General features: G+C 40.4%; 1 protein-coding gene across 3 annotated transcripts in view; it reads right to left on the bottom strand.

The window, feature by feature from the left end:
- The window catches only part of svep1 (sushi, von Willebrand factor type A, EGF and pentraxin domain containing 1), a 160,847-nt gene that overhangs the window by 94,381 nt on the left and 48,024 nt on the right, over positions 1-18,442 (bottom strand). The window lies entirely within an intron of this gene.

Here is an 18,442-nt window from a genome sequence, read left to right as displayed (position 1 = left end):
GAAAACAGACAACTTTCAAATGCTGACAACCGCAAAGCTCTCCAGAGAGTAGTGCAGTGTGCAGAAAGGATTATTGGAGGTGAGCTTCCCTCCCTCAAAGACATCTACAGGAAGCGGTGCCTGAGGAAAGCGGGGAGGATCATCAAGGACTCAAGTCACCCCAGCCATAAACTGTTCAGACTACTTCCATCAGGAAGGAGGTTCTGCAGCATCCGGTCCAGAACCAGCAGACTGACAGACAGCTTTTTCCATCAGGCCATCAGACTGCTGAACACTTCACAGACACCTCACCCTCACTACTGAAACTCCAACATTACACACTCCATACTGTACATTAATGCCACTGTTTTGCACATACCAACCTCTGTATATTTTATATCGCTTATCTTATTGTTTACTTTATTCATTTGTAAAACACGTATATACACACTATACACACACTCACACGCACACACGTAGAAAAAAAATACTAGCACACACATTTAGTAATGTATATACCTTACATACTATACATATTATTACTTAGATTAGCCATTTTTATATTTTGCTTGTTTTTACATTACTGTATTTTTGCACAACTCTGTTGCTGTGAAGCTCGCACACAAGAATTTCACTCGCATGTACTGTACCAGTGTACCTGCACATGTGACGTGACAATAAAAGTGATTTGATTTGATTTGCTGCCTTGTGAACAGAGCCAACCTAAGCTGTGAGCTTCTGTTGCCTAAAAGTTGCAAATTTCTTGATAAGCTAAGCAAACTCAGAATATACACTGCCTGGCTAAAACCCCAAAAAGATCAAACACTAATAGTTTGTTGGACTGCATTTAGCTTTGATTACAGCACACATTCACTGTGGCGTTGTTTCGATAAGCTTCTGCAAAGTTATTTCCATCCAGTGTTGCATTAATGTTTCACCACGATCTTGCATTGATAGATGATGATAGAGTCTGACCACTGCACAAAGCCTTCTGCAGCACATCCCAAAGATTCTCAATGGGGTTAAGGTCTGGACTCTGTGGTGGCCAATCCACGTGTGAAAATGATGTCTCATGCTTCCTGAACCACTCTTTCACTATTTGGTCGAGCCTCCACTTACAGAGCCTGCCATAAGTCACGGATCCACGCCTGTCTCCCACTCCCAGCCTCTTCTGACCGACCAGCTCTCCGCCGCCCGCTGCACCCCCCTCAGGACACCGAGGACCCCCCCCCCCCCCCTCGAGGATCACCCTGCTCCCTAACCCTGAACCTTGAGCACCAGGATTTGGACTAAATGAACTGAGCTAAGCTTCTAATCATCACCTACCCTTTCACGGTGCTCCTTTAGTTGGGACTAATAAATTATTGTTTGGTTTCCCACCCATCCTCCTGACTCTGAGTTGCTTCTGTATGTTTTGGGTCAGACAGTTAACACCCACCATGACAGGAATATGCCCGTGCCATCAGGGAAGATGGAATAACCTGGTCATTCAGGATATTCAGGTAGTCAGCTGACCTCATTCTTGGAACACATCCTGTTGCTGAACCTAGACCTGACCAACTGCAGCAACCCCAGATCATAGCACTGCCCCCACAGGCTTGTACAGTAGGCACTAGGCATGATGGGTGCATCACTTCGTCTGCCTCTCTTCTTACCCTGATGCACCATCACTCTGGAACAGGGTCCATCTGGACTCATCAGGCCAGTTTTAATAATGCATTCTTAACTCAATTTGATTTGTTTCTTTGTTTTTGCAATCTCCTTAAATGTTTTCTCTGCTTGATGCATGCCAATGATCTGATCCTTTTCAAACAGATGAACATCTTTTTCACGACCACCAGATGCGTCTTTCCACATGCTTGTTTAAGAAATGAGAAGCAGCTCATTGCACCATTTGGGGTTAAATAACTTGCTGCCAGCTGAAAGATGATTGCCCATGCAGTAATTATCCAATAGGAGGCTCTGACCTTTTTGCTTAGTTAACTCATTCACTGCCATTGACGACGTTCTGTGACTCTTTAAAAAACAGTAAAAATGGTGAGAAACGCTGGCAGCGAAGGGCTTTACCGGTCAGGAAACGGTTGGAAGCGAATGAGTTAAATTCAGGTGGCCTTTTCTTTTTTTTGGGGGGGGGGGGGGGGGGGGGGGGGGGGCAGGCATTGTATTTAAAAGCCACATTTTACCTTTTTACTCTGACTAATTTCACTCTGTTAAAAATTGTCATTACTTGACACTTTAAAAAAGATAGAAGAAAACATGACATTGACAGGTGTGGAAAATTTATGTTTCAGTTTATACAGTCATGCTGACACTGTATAGGTTGTAAAGTTTGACCATTCAAACACACATCCCACACATTGCTTGGCATGCCTGCATGCTACCAACATAACTCCAGCTTTGGTGACATATTTCAATAGAAAACTGAAGAACGTCACACATGACCACTAACAGCAGCCCGTATTTCTACGGTTCCTAGAAACCCAACATCAGCATGGAAGTCAAAAAGAGCAGGCTGGGAGGAAGGGACAGAAAAGGGGAGAAAGCTCAACAATTGTAATTATTTCTCCTACAGACCATGCTGCTGCTTGCCAGTGGTCTGAAACCACTCGTGAAAGCTGCTGCGTCTACCCCAGACACCAGCTACAGTTCTCAAACTATCTTTAGCCAGCGTTTACAATCCACCACATACAATTAGAAAGGACATTAAAGTCAGAGAAACATGTCTTTATTTTCTTCTAAAGTCAAGAAAATCCAGCATGGCCATCTGCTAGCTTCCCTATGGAGTTAAAAGGTTCTTAGTTTGTGCTAATGGTGCTTTAAATGAGGATAAGATGACATGGAGAGAAAAACCAAGGCAACAAAGAGAAACAATAAGAGAGAGAGAAAGACAACGACAGAATGAAAAATATCAAACAAGCAAAAAGAGCCAAGGTCAGATATCCACTTACTGACTATCTTGAAAGCTTTGGCCATGGTGTGCCATAAAGAGATCTAACTAAAACTAAAAAAGGTGTCGGTGAAAAGTTTTGACTTTATTCCAAATCCTGTGCAGACATAATAACTTGACATGACGAAATTTTAGAGGTGAAGAAAGGGAAGACATGCAAGGGTGTGACCACAGAAGAAGGAAAGCTCTGGTCTTTATTGTCCAATTGGCTGAACTTATAGCAGATTTGGCAGGAGCACAGAGGAGAGATGAGAAGAAAAAGAACTATGAGCGACACTGGTTTCTCTGATTCTGTCTAAAACTCCAGGGTTGTTGTGCTGGCTTTCAGTGTTGATTAATATTAATGAAAGTGTCTTAATCCTTTGACATATTTTATTAGGCGTCTCCTAGAGAGAGTGGTGGTGGGTCACGGTGGTTTTCTGTGTTAGCTTCGAGTCAGTGACTGCTGTAAGAGGCTGTGGAGATGCCACCAAACGGAGCACGCTCATGTATTCCCACTAATAATAGCCTCGGCATATTTCAGGTCAGAGTATTAACATAAAGAGGACCACAGATACCAGCCCGTGGGAAGGCGCTGCCCTTTACAGAAACTCAGCATGCAGCTTATCATCTATGACACAAAAGAAGGGAGAGCAAATCATAGATCTAATAATGGTGGCAGCTGCATGAAATATATTCTGATATTATCTGAAAATATTAATGATTTTTTTTAAACAGATAAAGAAATACAAAAAACACCCAATGGATAGCATCATAAATATTTAGAACACAAATGTATGCTGCAGCTGGTTTTACTCACAGATAGAAAGTATGAGATGAAAGGAAACTAAATTATAAATGTAGCACCATACAAAAAATGTGAACATTGGACAGAAGGTTAAAAATGAAACAAAAAATACAATCTTCTAATATTTTACTGGCAAAATTAAGTATTTTATTGTTTGGTTAAACTTTCAAACATAAACCCTCTAAACTAATAGCACACTTCATTGATCTATTGGGTTTCAGCTACTATAGCCACTTGTATCATGTTTTAGAGATTCTTCTAATATCTATACATCATTTTCGGACTAATCTATATACTTTCCTTCAACTGCACACTTGGCAGATGCTTCAATGTACAGTTTAGGTCCAAGGATGACATAATGACTAGGCAGCAACAGGACAGCTGAAGTTTATCTGGTTCAGGGCCAGTGACATCTATCAAAGATGTGGTGACAGTGCTGAGACCAGCAGACCTCCAGGGAATATTGGGAGGTGGATCTGAACCTCCCTTCCAACACATGTGAAACTTTGGCAGGAAGTAACAGAGAGATGAGCAAACCATATGTAGGCCCAATGATTTCTTTAATATACTGAACAGGGACGCCATACCGTCACAGAGACAGACTCAAGCAGACAGACGGGAAAACCGTCTAGCAGATTCTGTCAGCTTGGATAACTCCTGTACTTGGTGGAGGTCTCCTCACTTGCTCCGTGCACTTATACATTGGATTCCTTCTCTTTTGGGTATTATAGATGTAGATCTACTCCTGGACCAGAGACCTTAAAAGAGCACTATGCAACTTTTCCATATTTTTAAATAATTTACTTGAGCCAGTATGCACTAAAAGGACCCTTTACAGGGTTAATGAAAGACCACTCAGCCTCTATCACCCCCTGTGACCACAATATTCCACTTGCAACTTCAGAGTGCCGTCCGGTCTGTCGGACCTGGAAAGAATTGAGCAGACATACCTGGTGCTGCAGTCTGCTTCCAACACATTTCCTGGTTCCATGTTTTAGATCATGAACACAGCTGACTTGTTTAATTTAGTGATTTAGTAGTGTTGACACTAATGAAGGCTGGGGAGACATTTCAACAGTTATATTAAGGTGTTAAAAAAACAAACGCACAGCAGTGAGATAGGTTTAACTTTTGGTTCTACAAAGAAACACTACGGGGTGCTAAAAGCAAGCCAAAACTAACTAGTATGCCTTTAAGTGCACAGTGGTACAAAAAGATATCTAAAGAGATCTAGTTAATTGATAAGTTTAGCAATGTTATGCTAAAATGACTACATGACATTTGCAAACACATAGACCCTTGATGTTAAAGTCACTATTAATAAAAGCGGCATAACTATTCCATTCGCGGACTGCTTCGTTGCTGTAATGTGAGGAAATATGGGTTTTCTGTGCCAAAGGTCATTTGACTCGGCTGGGTCAAGTGCTGGGTCGCTGAGAACTTTCACCCACAGATTGAGACCTTTGCAGACATGAAGTCTGCAAGAGTCTGCTGGAAACCATAACATCTGCCACCTGCAGCGCCATAAGATGTGTTCTCATGGAAAAGCTAGTCATAACATAACATAAAGTCTTAAACTTCCTTTCCGTTATTTTAAGTTGTTAAATGATCAGTATTATCACTTTGCTCATTATAAATGTGTTTTAATCAAATGAATGATTATTATGCTTTGGGTAATCATAATAACTAATGAATCACTGCTTAATTAAATAATGTTCTGAGGATGTTTTAGTGGTGACCTTCACACATTCAAACACTCACACACACACATCTGCTCTCACAGTAAACTCCAAAACACATTTGCTGACGCACACGTTTTGCTTTGAGAAGAGAAAGGCTTTTGGTAAGGTTTTCAGTTCATGATTCAGTTCGTGCTGGACAACGAAAGAGAGAAGACCTGAATAAACGCAAAAGGGGGGACAGAGCCGATCGGCTCCCCCCCCCCTTCACGCTATTCCTAGGAATAGCTGAATTGCAACAACTAACGCGGACTCGCCTCGAGTCCTTTGATTTCTGAGTAAACTAAGCTTAAGAAAACGCATCTGCAAATGTTTTTCCATCAACGTGTACCGCAGGCATCTCTGGACCGGGTCGCGGACATCTCCGTCTCCTCTGCCAGCCGCTGGTGTCACCTGGATGAAACAAAACCATCCTCTGGCGTCCCGGATCTAAAAGAGGGTCCGACTTTAGGTGAGGCAGTCCACGGCAGATAATGTTTGATGCATCTTTTCCAATAAGACCTAAGTTTATCCAAAACATCACGTTCACTCAGACACCCGTTTCTTCCTGAAACAAAATCTAACGCACACACACGCACTCAGCTCATCTCATGTTCAATCTTCACACATTCACCACAAGGTCTATTTGAGCAAGCATATGAACTGTTAAAGATTGTCCCACAAAGTTGCCAATGTGATTGTCATTTCCATGTTTGTCATTTCAAAAATCATTAGTTTAGTTTGAAGAATTAAAACTTTAACTTTCAAACTTGTTTCTTCATTGAACTGAAACACAGACACACGGATATTATCGTCAGTTTATCGATGAAAACAACCTTTGAGTCTTCTTAAAACTATACAATTTGGTTATTAATTTATTAAAATTAATATCACAAATTAATATGTAGAATGGTTCCTCTTTCATAAAAGAGCATAAACCATAACGCTACATTGCCGTGCGTTTGCCGTGAAGGGGGTGGGGTGGGGTGGAGGGGGTTGGCGTGCTCAGGACCGTTTTGCTGTCGTGTGCTGTCCGTGACAGCGCAGGTGTGTGTGTGTACACATTAAAGGACCGTTTTGCTGCCATGAGAGCGGGGTAAGGGTTAATAGTTGTGCGCGGAATGTTTAGCTTCCGTGCTTCTCCTGTGAGAACCATGGGAGGGTGTGTGTTTGATTTTGTAGTCATGGCGCTAGAATTTCAGCCATGTAGGGGAAACTGTATTGCAATCGCATTGCTGCTTTGGACTTTTATTTAGAAAATTACCGGGAGTTTACATTGAAACAGTGTGATTTCCTGCCTAGCCCTATGTTAACTGCAGAAATTGTTGTATCCCAGAAGCAGCTTGCGGCAAAAATAGAACTCGATTCTACTAATAGAAAGCCTAACCCCAAAATTCCACTATCTCTGCTCCGCCCCCGCTTCCTGCTGCCTCTCGCTTCCGAACTCAAATTATACTGTACCCGCTCTACAACGGCTCCGCTCCAGTGTGGAGACCTGAGGTGCGCAAATAGGCATGCGTGGGATTTTCGAGATCTTGCGATACAGTCCGAGCAATAAATGCAGAAGTTAGATCCAAACACCCGTTGTGTGGGAGAAGCATCGAAATGAACTGTTTAATCTGCCCATCACTTGTGTTGAGAGATCAGCAGTGTTTGGATCAACAAAGGGTGACTGCTTTGATAGTGGAAACTGTATTTATGGCTTATTTTTGTGCATTTAAAATTCAACTGCCATTGATAGTTGTTAAAAGTTGTTAAACCTGTGCATATGAAACAAAAAAACGCTTTTTGTTATCGATTTATTGTGAAATAACGGAAGCTGTGCTTGCACCCTTTCCTGTTGGGCGGTTGTGATTTCTGTCCATTGACTGCGGAGGTGCTCCAGCGTCCGGCAAAAATAGAATCGATCCTATTTTTACCGGATGGTGGAACGGCGGGCGGCGCACTGCGCCACACGGCCGCAGTAGTGGAACAGCTCTGACTGACTACAACGGGACCGTTTTTGCTGCGGAGTTCGTGCCGGAGTGGAGCGGAGCGGAGATAGTGGAATTTTGGGGTAAGTCTACTTCCGGATCATGGGTCCCCAGAAGAACAAAATAATTTATGCAAGTCAAATGGGGTTAAAAACACTTTTTTACTAATTCCGCTTGTTATGTGTCATGAATTTTACATATGATGTCCGTGAATTTTAAAGACACATTTTGATGCCAAGAAAGCACTTATTTTTGAGTGGGGAGAAACGCCATTTTAGGTTTTGTGTGAAAATAAGTCCAGGACTACAAATGGGCATCACTTAAGTGACGTCACCAAACCAGACATGGAGAAAAACGAAGGGAAAATGGCTGTAAGTTCAGCAAACTTCAAATCCTTGTTTCAGTTGGAAAGAACCACCCAAAATCTGGCCATGTGGTAAGTAGCAGCTATGCTAGGGGAGAGGAGATTATAAGGTGACGTCGTATATGTGACATGCCGACATCCGATTTGTAATCATGCCAATTATGAACTTTTACAAGCTGATAAATCTTAAAGTATGTGACTGGCGTGGTCGAAACACACATCATTACTTTTCATTTAAATTGAAGTAAAACATAAGTGCGATCCGGGGCGTAAGGCAAAACGGATTCGAAAATAGCTCTTTTAGCCCCATTGCATTCATTTTTTTGTTTTTCTGGGTACCCATGAGCCAGAAGGGGAGGAGACTTAGGCCCTGTCCACACGTAGCCGGGGATCTGCCAAAACGTAGATATTTTTCTACGTTTTGGCCTGTCATCCACACGAAAATGGAGTTTTTTCACACGAAAACGGATCTTTTTAAAAACTAGGGCCAAAGTGAAGATCTGCGTTTTCTCCGTTTTGGGTGTCTGCGTGTGGACGGACAAAACTGGAGTTTTAAGGTCCGCAACGTCACTTTCCGCGACAAAAAATGCTGACATCACGTGTGCGACCTGTGTTTACACTAGCCGACATCATGGATGCCGTCAGCTGCGCTCTGTCACTACCCGATCCATCAATTGTCCAAGCGCTTTTTGCTTTTTTGTTTTTGCAAGCGGAATTACTGCTCCTTGCGGAAGACCACAGACGAAGGACGAGGTTAAGACCGGGGGAAGTACTGCCGCCTACAGGTCTGGCATGTCCTTAACAACGTATTTATCCGGGTACGTGTGGACAGAGTTTTTTTTTAAAACGCGGTGGTGTGGATGCAAGTTTTTGGAGGGGCGGATATTCGTTTTCAAAAAACCCCGGCTATGTGTGGACTAGGCCTTAGGCTCCCTATAGGGGAGTCGCGCTTCTGGGAAGGGTCTGAAAATTGATGCGCCGCGACTGGTTTGAATCACCCCATAGATTCTATTTGAAGCAGAATCGTCAAGATGCCATTCCATTCCACATTCCATTAAAGCCGTTGTGGAACAGTATTAAAGCCTCAACACAACCTAATGGCAGTAGTTGTGTTTTCTTACGGACTCTCAATCAAAGACACTGATGAGGCAAGGACAAGAAATTCCCTGCATTCATCATATGTTCAAAGCTAGGTTCCATTCCATTCCCGTGGGGAAGCATCAGGAAAACATTCTTCCAAGCTATCAAAATCTACTCAGAGGTTTCCTTAAGTCGTTGCCAACCTTGTTTTGAGAAGAATGTCGTGTTCGGTAATGGTCATTTAGTGGTGGAAAAAGAGAATGTGCCACCAGAAGTTTTATGTCAGCATAAAATCAAAAAAATGTGAGTTCCCATGTGCTCCTGGGTTTGCTACCAATGCTCTGTTTGACAACAACCTAAAGAATGCATTTTCTTTAGACTCTGAAGAGTTGACCAAATACAAACCTTTGGTATCTGTAACTCAAAAAAGCAAACTATTATTGCAAGACCTTTATTTAATGACAGAACAGTGGAAGTTGCACTATAGTCTGTTAATCAAAACAATTTGTTCTCCAGTGAGAATTTAGCAAACATCTATGAAGCAAAAAAGATAAAATTTCTTCAAAAATAACACAAATGCAGGTTTATAATTTACCTGCTAGCAAAAACATTACTAAGACTGAAATATGTCTGATATTATTTTTGAAGAGTTCCCTAATTAAAATGATCTTGAATAAATCAGATAAATAAAATCTAATGAAAGTCTGGATTCTACCTTAGATCAAGTCCAAACAGATGTTTGTATAATTGGGACTTCAAAAGCAGGCATCTCACTGCACTTGGCAGAATAAATTACAATTCTTTTTGATACCCTGAGGGGCTAATGATGGTGCTGAGGAACCCCAGCTGCCTCTTTAGGTATGGCAGCTAATCTGAATGGTGCTAAGGTCCTCCCTCAGCTGCTCCTCTGTACCTTTGATCTTTGCTGGTAAGTTTTTGTTTCATATATAAAATAAAATAAAATAACTAAATAAAGTGTAAGGATGATGTTTGTATACACTAATATTTATATTTATTTAGTTTGGTTGTAAATGTTGTAAATTAATTCACTGTAACCTAAACATATTGTGCTTGCTAATAAATAAAATATGAATGGGATCATTAAAAGGGCACACAATTAGAAATCAGTCAGCCACACCTCTCTCAGACACACAGCTATTTGTATTATTATGTTTTATATTTTTTCAAATTTCCCTCAAATCCACCTCACACAAACAAAAACTCCATTTGCAGGGATTAAACGGAGGATGAAACAAAGCAACTCAAGTGCATCCGCTCGGAACGCTCTTTCCCCATCAGTCGGAAGTTAGACCGCTTGTTTTGACAGGCTATCTTCTCTTGGCTTGGGTGATAAGAATAACAAAAACAGCCCAGTGGGGGCCCAGCAGAACAACATCCACACACTCTTACATAAAGCTACAGATGCACGACTCGGACATGCATGCTTTGGATGTTCAAGATAATTAACATCTCTTCAGAAAAACGTTGTTGGTTCGTTTTCAGCTGTCTTTCATTACGCACATGCTGGATTCCCCAAAAACACATCCTGTTTATTGGAACATAATCCAGAAAGAAACCATTCTTAATTTTTCAGGTCTTTGCTGGACTCCACACAGTCTAGAATATTCCCTTTACTCTTCCTAAAAAAAGTCCCCTTCAAGCTTTGATTTCAGTCATTCCTACTCACAAATACCAAAGTGAGCTTATTCATAGAACTTTCCATGATCGTGTTTTCCTCAGCAGCCCTGAGATGGACACTGTCAGGGTACGTAGGATGGTTTGAACACACACAGTAGGCCACCCAGATGGTCATAAAGGTGGTCTGGTGTGTTTTATTTCATGTCATAAAAATCAACTGTACTTTGCAACAAACGTATGTGAAAAGCATATTAAACTGGCTTGCTGTGACAAATTTATTATACCATTTTATAGAACATTAATGATTAGAAATCATTCCAAGTTGTCAATAAAATTACAGTAAAACTGCTGAAATATTGATGATCTATTTTTGTATAGAGTTACAGTAGGGGTTTGAAGAAAAACCTCCCAACAAATTACTTTAAGTACAGGAATCAAAGCAAATGTAAATTGTTGTTTCTTTGAGCTGTATAATTGTTTCGCCCCTGAATGCTTGTTTAGACTATAGAAACAAGTTGCCCAGTTATAGCACCCTCTCAAGGAGCATATCCAGGTAGTTAATTGTATCATGGCCTGTGTTATGAATATTAAATAGGTTTAAAAGTTATTTGTGTGTGAGAATCTCCATTAGAGGAAAAGTATCAACACTAAAGGGGCCTACGACCCAGTTTTTGGTGCTGAAAGTGTCATGATAATATCTGTCTGGCGTTTTTGAGTGCAGAGAGTGTAATATTTTATTCTATAATTAGGAAGGGAAAGAAACCTCCTCAGGGTGATCAGTTGGAGCCCAGCTCTATATATCATTCGGTATGTGTATGACCTACTTAATGTTGCGAAAAAACCCATCTACAGCATGCATCAACTTCTTCCTGGAATTTTTTTTGCAAGATGGGACATCCCAAAACCAAGCCAAATGTTAATAAAGTCTTTGAGAATAACAGAACTAACTTCTGGCAAAAATGAAAGTTATTCTGAAACAAGTATAAGCTATAGAACAAAACATTTCTAATAAAAGCTTGCACGTCTTGTTAAACACCTTCACCTAACTCCAGATTTCCATCAGATGCGTGAGCAGCGTGTATAGTCTGTAAAACGCTGTAGTCTGTAATGGTTGCTTTCATATTCAATGTGTTTGTTTTTCCCCTGGGTGCATCACAAAATCACAGTGTAGTGGTGCTTCACTCAGTTTAAAGGCTCAATTTATTTTGTAGGTGCTAAGCTTCTAGAACATGTCAAGCTCAGCAGTTCAGACCAGGTCAGACCAGAAATCTAACATGGGAGCATATAAAACATACATAAAAAACACGTGCAATTTTGCTTAACTACAAATAAATGTCATTGCCCATCTTTCGACTGGCTTATCACACACGCTGGCCAAATCATACTTTTTATACTCTCCTTTAATTTAGTGATCTTGTGGGGCCAACTGGGACACATTTGCAGCCTCTGCGCATTTTAAATAATCTCGGTACGATGGGACATGTTGCTGAGGTCAACTAGGGGTCTTGAACTGATCTTCAGTAAAAAAAACTTTAAACTTACGAATAATTGGTGATGATGAATTTCATATAGAGAGCCTAAGTCATACCCACCTACTTCTGGACCATGGGTCCCTGGAAGTAAGAAAAACTGAATGCAAGCTAATGGGGTTATAAAAGCTATTTTCTTATCCCGTTCGTTTTGAGCAATGGATTTCACATGTGATGTCCATGAATTTTAAAGTCACATTCTGATGCAAAGAAAGTGCTTATTTTCAAACAGGGACAAACGTTATTTTAAGACCTGTAGGACTACAAAAGTGCATCACCAAATAGACGTCATCAAACCAGACACGAAGAAGAGCTGAGGAAAAATTACTGCAAGTTTCTTTCTTTCAGGAGGAAAGAACCACCATAAATCGTGCTATGTGGTAAGTAGCAGCTATGCTAAGCAGAGGAAATTCTGCGGTGACATCATACATGCGACGTGTCAAAGTCTAATTTGTAGTCTTAGTCGTTACAAATTTTTACAAGCTGACAAATCTCGTGATTGGCGTGGTCGAAACACACATCATTAATTTTCATTAAAATTGAAGTACAACATATGTGCGATTCAGGGCAAAGCGAATTAGAAAATCGTTCTTTTAGCCCCGTTGACTTGCAATAATTTATTCGTTCTTCTGGAGGACCCATGAGCCGACCGGAAAGGGAGGAGACTTAGGCTCCCTATAGAGTTCAGGGTTTCCCTTACATAGGCGTAGCCGTGGCGGCCCGCCATGGCTGAAATCTTACCGCCACGCCTACAAGATCCCAAGTTTTATTTTATTTTTTGCGCTGTTTCCCGAAGAAGCAGCTACTATGTTGTCGCTTGTGATCACAACCGGCGGCAGCAAGAAGAAAGGAGCAGGCAGAGCAAGGTGCAGTTACAGCATAAGTTACTGAGTTTAAAAATTAGAAAGGTAGCAGTGGATATAATGCTTTATGGTTTACATGTTTCAACAGCATTAAGATTAACGAGTGTTGACGATCTTGACAGGGTTTCCTCCAGTGCTTATTAGGCCAGGTTCTCCTCCCCCCGGCAGGCTAATCATCACTTATTCATGTAAAATTTATTTATTTTTTCATGTCTGACTTTAACCGCATCTAATACTGTATTACGGCGTGAACGCAACAGCGACAACTTAAGATCAATGCGTGAACAGCGTGAGAGGTCGGGTGTTTTCATCTGAACCCTTAAAACCTCCAGCAGGCTACGCTGCACTATTGACGTGTTAGTGCGCGGCGCTAACAACTTAGCGACGTGACATGTCTTGGAGAAAGCGTAAAAACACTTTGGACGCTTCTTCTGAAGCGGAAAAATAACGCTTCTTCTTAAGCAGAGCACGACGTCGCCTCGGCTCGTTCACGGCCGAGCCGGTACCGGACTGGGCTCAATAACTGACCCAGCACAGCCACTGGGTCTTTGGAGCTGCCCCGGGACTGCCTGATGGAAAACCAGCGGGTTTTATCACTCGTAGTTTCTTGTTTTTGCTGGGGACCTCTGTATTTTACTGCTCCCTCCTGCAGTCTTCCCCTATTAAAATTTAAAATGATTCTGTAAATTCCGTGTATCAATAGAAAAAATCTCTGCCTCTGCCAGCTGCAGTAAATGTAGTTTCCAAATAATAAATAAGAGGTGCATTCATCTGTGTATCTCCTTTGATCCGCATTAGTGATATTCTCAGCACCAGAACAATGAAGCAAAGAAAGATTCCTGAGTTTGTTAGTAATTTTATTTATTAGGTGCATCTGACCTGTGCTATTTTTCTCTGAAATGAGATCAAATCAGTGCTTCTATGGTTTGTCTCCAATCTGCACTAGAAAATTTTACTTTATTTAGAGACGTGTCATAATTTCTCCCCAAGTATATAGTTGATGACAGCTGAAACATCGTTCAAAGAACGGTTCGGAGCGAAAATGGCTATTTTGTTGCTAATTTGTAGGAAATATCTAAAAGAAAGTAGCTAAGGGTCCTCAGAAATGTAGCTAGGTTCATCACTAGGCGTTAGAAACAGCGACAAAGTCGCTGAGTTGGCACTACCGCACTCTCTGCTGCTAAAGCTACGGATAGCAAATGCTACGGGCGATGCCTGAGCGTGAACGGGCATGAAGCGGCCTGCTCGACCCGAGCAGCTCTCTTTTTCTGTGATTTTACAGAAAAACAGGCAATCACAGTAAAATGCCAGGGCTCATTCTACAGGACCAGGGCATTGCAGGAGAATGTATGAAGAAGAAATTTATTATTTCTATACATGTTTTGGCTGTCAAACTTCCATAATGCCCCTTTAATGGTCTTTCTTCATCCTTAAAAGCTGTGAAAAATATCCAAAAGCTCATTTTCTGTTCTTATGTGGTCATATGTCTTGTTTAGTTTAGTTCTGTCTGTTGAGAGGAAGAAAAATTATAAAAGAAAACAGTAATCTTTTTATTCTGTGAAGTTTTCAGGGGTGTGTCATTGTACCCATTTGATTGACAGCGACTGTCGGGATGGCTGGGAGTCAGTATTACACTGTCTAAAACACTAAACAGACTGGCACCATCGTGGGCAGACTCACAAAAAGTTTCAGATTTTCTCTCAAAGGAGAACAGAGGTCTAGTGATTTATACAGCAGATGTGTGCAGTGTCGCAGACAAAAAAGGAAAGAAGAAAAGAACAAATAACAGTATACCTCAGTTCAACTTTAAGAAAAGATCACTCATCAAACTCTGTTCTTAAACTCAAGGTTTCCAAAACCACAAAAGATGTTTTTGAAGTTACACAGGCAATGCATGGACAATCGGTAACCTGTCTGGGGTATACTTGGCAAAATATTTAAGGAAATTTTTTTCTCAAGTTATTTGCTACGGCCTTTTAAATAAAACATTTTCACTAAGGTTTATTTGTGCAAAAAGACCTTGCAGAAAGCCTGAAAATGAAGACAGTTTGACAAACAAGTGTTGGGGGAAAGTATGGGCAGTTTATTACCTGACAGGAAATGGGAGGAAAACAGTTTGTTACCTTGACGGCTTCAGTCACAACACCATTCATCACACTCAACGACTCAACAAGAAGCGACAAGTGAGGAAAGGATGCCAAGAGAAAAGGAGAAGGTGATTCCACAATGTGATGCCAAAGAGTGAAGGCTATTTTGGATGCAAATGCAGCAGCATGAACGAAACATTTTCGAACTGTGATCCGATCACTGCTGCTGCTGCCTTCTGGGTGATTAGATGAGAAAAGCAATTCTTACAGAGCAGATAAAAATAACATGAATGGTTCTTATCCTGGTTAAATATGGACTATTGTGACTACGGGTAATCTCAACAATTTGTCTAATATAATCTGCATTGAGTTTTTACATTTATTTAATTTCATTTATAGTCAGTTATTTTGGCATTGGTGTATGAAGCCAACTTAGTCCCTAACTTTGTAATATGATTAATTTTATTCTTGAAATCTGTGCTTTTAAGGTGTAAATGTTGAAGTTTGAACTCTTAAATTAAAAAAGCAGTATAGCGTAGATCATGTGTCTGACACAAGGCCCGCGGAGCATATTTATGTGGCTCGCGAGATAAATATCAAAAATATATTAAAACTGACCCGCTAGCCGATTGTACCGCAAAGACAGCAACTCCCATGATGCTTTGCTGCCTTTCCAGCGTCTGCTGCCGGTGTCTGCAGCTCCGCTGTCTCGGACAAACTAAACACTCCTCTCAATCAGCGCCGAGTTTACTCAGCTATTTGCCGACGTTGAAGCCCAGAAACGGAAATTTTAACCGCTCAGGAATGTTTTCACAACTGATAGAGAAAGTTTTACAACTAACTTCCAGACAGAGCTGATATAACTCCAGAGAGCAGTAACACGCTCAAACCAGCATGACTCTGTGGCTGCTGTATTTTTTATTTTTCTTCCCCGACACACAACAACATGGTCAAGCTGCTCAGACATGTTCAGCAGCACAAACCTATGTGAGCACCTGTTGTCATCTAATGTTGTCATTATTGTGATGAAGATGAACAAAACAACAGGAGTCTCCTCCTCAGCTCAGATCAACCCCATGATGCAGGTATCTGGCTGGAACAGGTGAGCATCACAGTAAACCAGTTGAGCAAACTGAGCTTTAAATATGTTGGTTTTATGCTCTTTTTCTGCTCCAAAACATGAAAGTGAACAGGTGAGATATTGCATTTTCATTTAAGATAAAATTATATTTTTATTTTGTTGTTGGCCTGTGAGAAAAGATTTAACCTACAATAAAACAGGAAGTGGAAAGGCTGCAGATAGATGAATAGAATAGAAAATCCCTTTATTGTTCCTCAGTGGGGAAAGCTAGACGTCACAGCAGCGATGACACTTATTACAGGAGGAAAAAAGGAGGATAAAGAATAAGAAAAATGAATAAACAAGAAAACATAAATCCTGAGTAGATTTTAAAAATGCTGAATATACCACAAGTAATGAATACCACTGATGCGTTTTATTTAAAATTGACTTGCTCGTGTGTAATTTGGTTATTCCACATTCTGTGTTAATGCAAAAATAAGTTTGTTTCCAAATTAAAAGGTTCAAAATTGCATATATGTTGATGAAGAAAATGTGCAAATTTGCCATCACTTTTTAAAAAAATATTAAGTTTGGCCCGCGACTTCGTCCTACATTTTCATTTCGGCCCAGTGTGAATTTGAGTTGGACACCCCTGGCATAGATGTTGAAGAAATGACAAAGGTGAAAGAATTTTCACTAATTAATATTAGACATGGCCCCAATATTCATGTGTGCTGCAGCCAATGTGTTTTGTTTTGGAATTTTAAGTTTCAAACACAATCATGACTCCAAACCAGTGTGTTGAAGAGAATATTTTAGGGACTGTTACCTGGTTTAAGTACCCATGGAAATGTATCTAATATCTAATTATAGCTAAGCAAAAATTGCACAGACACACACAGCACTTTCTAGAGTTATTCTGACTGCTGTTGTTGAATTTATACCTTGTGCTTATCCAACATTTATTTTTCTCTTGAGATTTACTTGCTTTGGCACCAGTTGTAGGAAGATATTTCTTCTTAACAGACAACAAAAATAAAACAGCAGTTGCCCAAGATGGAAAAGTAGTGATGAATTAATTATATTGTTTTTGCTGAATTGGACTCTTGATGCTTGATAAAATTATGTTTGACTATACTTGTTTCATGAAGAACTTATTTAAATCAAGGCCAATGCAAAAAACAACTAGCTTCTAGAATAAGATTTCTATGTTTGGAAACACAACCTCTAAACTTGACACAATCAGACCTGAGGAATGTGTTAAAAATGTACATAAAAAACGTAAAAGGATAAATTACCAAGATGGAGCAGTAATCTACATTTAGTCAATTACACACAAATAGAAATCCTTTCCCTAAAGAAAACAAGTCTATGGAATCCGATGCGCTCATTCTCAAACCTCAACATAACAAGTGGTTTACTAATAGACCTGCATGCTTTAGCTCATAAAAACATGTTATTTAGTTTGCAACCACTGAATACTTCTGGTTTCTTCAGGTGCCAACCACACTTTTGGTCAATTTAAATTACAAAATGCCAAAATAAACCCAAGAGTCTGAATTATTTGTGCTTTTTATCTTAATGTTAGGATGACCAACATACCCTCCAAATAGAAAATATGGTTCCTAAGTAAAAAAATTAAAATCTTGAGAATGTCAATCCTTTAACCCAGTGTTCCCTAACCAGGACTGGGGAAAACTGCTTAAACCAACTTGAGGGAAAATCCCAACCAAACCATCAGGAAATGTTTAGGTGGACAGTGATTTTAAATATTAGCTTTAGCCTGTTTACAGACAACACTCTTTTTAAAAGTGGATAATTTTGTATGAGGCAATAAACAACTATTTTTCTATAGTGTTGAGTTCAATGTTATATTGAAAACAGGCCATCACAGCTGCTGACAGTCATTTCCTATGAATTCTGACCTCCAAAGACCTTTGACCCTTGCAGTTCAGCTTTAGGGTTCAAAGCTAATTCCTTCATTCTATTTGAATTTGACAAAAAATGTTGTTGTCACTATCAATCATTGAGAAGTAACCCCCTTTTTATTCAATGATTCCCAGTCAGGTCATACCAAAGACTTTGAAAAAATGGGACCCAATGCCTCCCTACTTGACACTCAGCATTAATGGGTTGGATTGGGGGGTTAAACCACCAAATGGTTCCTGAGCGCAGCCGTGTCTGCAGCTCACCGCTCCCCCAAGGGATGGGTCAAATGCGGAGAACAAATTTCGCACACACATCAGTGTGTGTGACAACTGTTGGGACTTTAACTCACTGCTAAACATAAATTATTGTTCTCGATTTTGCTTCAAAGAAATGGAAAAGGTTGAAAAAAAGCCCAAGTAGAAAGTCATAACCAGTTGATTTAACCCTCTCAGGCTCAAAATAAGTTTTGATAAAAGGACGAACAA

Source organism: Nothobranchius furzeri, chromosome 2, assembly GCF_043380555.1.
Source record: "Nothobranchius furzeri strain GRZ-AD chromosome 2, NfurGRZ-RIMD1, whole genome shotgun sequence".
In the NCBI taxonomy this organism is placed as follows: Eukaryota; Metazoa; Chordata; class Actinopteri; order Cyprinodontiformes; family Nothobranchiidae; genus Nothobranchius; species Nothobranchius furzeri.
Note: the sequence above shows the minus strand (reverse complement) of the source record. Positions and strands in the feature narration are given on the sequence as shown.